The sequence below is a fragment of the Pteropus alecto genome, unplaced genomic scaffold (genome assembly GCF_000325575.1).
Source record: "Pteropus alecto unplaced genomic scaffold, ASM32557v1 scaffold270, whole genome shotgun sequence".
In the NCBI taxonomy this organism is placed as follows: domain Eukaryota; kingdom Metazoa; phylum Chordata; class Mammalia; order Chiroptera; family Pteropodidae; genus Pteropus; species Pteropus alecto.
The window spans coordinates 5819493-5821696 of record NW_006430735.1 but is presented as its reverse complement, the minus strand read 5'-3'; the positions used below and the strand labels follow the sequence as shown (position 1 = coordinate 5821696).

The 2204-nt window shown below is 35.3% G+C and overlaps 1 pseudogene; it reads left to right on the top strand.

The window, feature by feature from the left end:
* Positions 1-359: 359 nt before the first annotated feature.
* LOC112485371 lies at positions 360-478 on the top strand (annotated as a pseudogene).
* The last annotated feature ends 1726 nt before the right edge of the window (positions 479-2204 follow it).

Here is a 2204-nt window from a genome sequence, read left to right as displayed (position 1 = left end):
GGCCCAAGGGAAATCTGAGTACCCGCTTCCAAAACTGTCACTAATCCTGACAGGGACTGAGACTGAGGGTAGTGAGCATGATTGAATATCTAGAAGGAAAAAAAAAGGCATTATAAATACTTTATATAAAGCAGGGATTCAAGAGTCTTAGATGCCATCTACTGGAAACCAAGAGAAAAACACCATTTTAGCAACAAGCTAGAGAGAGACCTTTATATAATAAATCTTCTTTCTGGACAAAAGGCAGAATACACTTTCATTAATGCCCAGGTGGAGAAATTGTCCATTAAATAACATGTATAGCCAAAGTGACAAGGCAGCTCAAAAAGAAAGAGAAAAATCTCCAGAAAATAAGCTTTGTTTATGGCCATGCTATCCTGAACAAACCCAGTCTTGTCTGATCTCGGAAGCTAAGCAGAGTCGGGCCTGGTTAGTACTTGGATGGGAGACCACCTAGGAAGACCAGGTGCTGTAGGCATAAAAAAATAAAAAATAAATAATAAGGGATTGTAAGCAGACAAGGTCCTTGCAATCTGTAAGGTCAACCAAGGGTTGCCTCGCCTAAAAAAAAAAAAAAAAAGAAAAGAAAATAAGCTTAAAGACATAGAAATGTGTGACTTAAATGAAAGAGAATTCAGGATAGTACTTCTGAAAAACCTCAATGAGATTCCAAGTAATTCATATCAACAATTCCAGAAACTGAAAAAAACAACTAAATGCGCAGAATCAGTATTTTAGCAAGGATATTGAACCTTCAAAAAGAACAAAATAGAATTTCTGGAGATGAAGAACACACAGAAAGAGATGAAAAATGAAATAGCAAGCTTGGGAAATAGAATTGACCAAATGGAGGAAAGGATCAGTGATATCGAAGTCAGAGATTTAGAAATAAATCAGAAGGAAGAAAGAACAAACTGAAGGATGAAAAACAGTGAAAGAGAAGTACAAGAACTAGCTGATACCATCAGGAAAGGAAACATAAGAATAATGGACATTCTTGAAGGGGAGGAAAAGGAACAGGGATTAAAAAGTATTTTCAGGCAAATAATTGAGGAGAATTTTCCAAATCTAAGGAATGAGCTGGAATTTGGAATTCAAGAAGTCAACAGAATACCTAATTATCTCAACCCAAAAAGGCCTTTTCCAAGACACATTGTATTAAAATCATCAAAAATCAATGAAAAGAAAGAATTCTCAGAGCAGCCAGAGAAAAGAAGACAGTAACCTATGAAGGAAAACCCATTAGATTATCGTTGGACTCCATCTAATAATAATGTATCCAGCAAAGCTCTCCTTTAGATATTTAGAAGAAATAAAGACCTTTCCAGACATATAAAAATTGAGGGAATTCACCAATACAAGGCCTGCACTATAGGAAATACTGAAAGGGGTCAGCTCACCTAAACCAAAATGACAAAAAAATACATAACTATGAGTAAGGAGACTAGCAAGCAGAAAGAAGTGGAGGAGTGCCATCCTTATTAAGAACAGGGTATTATAAGCTTAAACAATAAGAAGAGATTTGTTATTGCAAGATAGTAATGAATATTTAGCATACATAGGGACAAATCGAGAAAACAATAAAAAAGGGGAGGATTCAAAGATCCAAATTTGCAAAGGGAAATGGAAATAAAGCACATGCAGAAGAAAATAGACTAGTACATGTATATAACTATCTTCTACATATTCATAGTGGTAACCACATGCCAAAGATAAATAACTGATGTATATAACATAAAACAAGGAGGACCAGAGGAAAATCCATGAAACCCAACCAAAATGGAAAACAAAAACAAAAACAAAAACAGATAAAGAAGCAATGGAAACACCAAGCTACCAGAAAGCAAAAGATAAAATGGCTATAGGAAAACTTCATATTATAATAATTACCCTAAATGTAAATGGACTGAACTCACCAATAAAAAGGCACAGAGTTGCAGAATGGATCAAAAAACAAAACCCAACCACATGCTGCCTCCAGGAGACACATCTCAGCTCCAAAGACATATACAGACTCGAAGTGAAAGGGTGGAAAACAATATTTCAAGCAAATGGCATTCAGAGAAAATCAGGATGAACGGTACTAATATCAGACGAAATAGACTTCAAAATAAAAAAGGTGAAGAAAGATACCGAGGGACACTTCATAATGATAAAGGGAATCATGTACCAAGAAGACATATAACACTTCTTAGTATCTATGT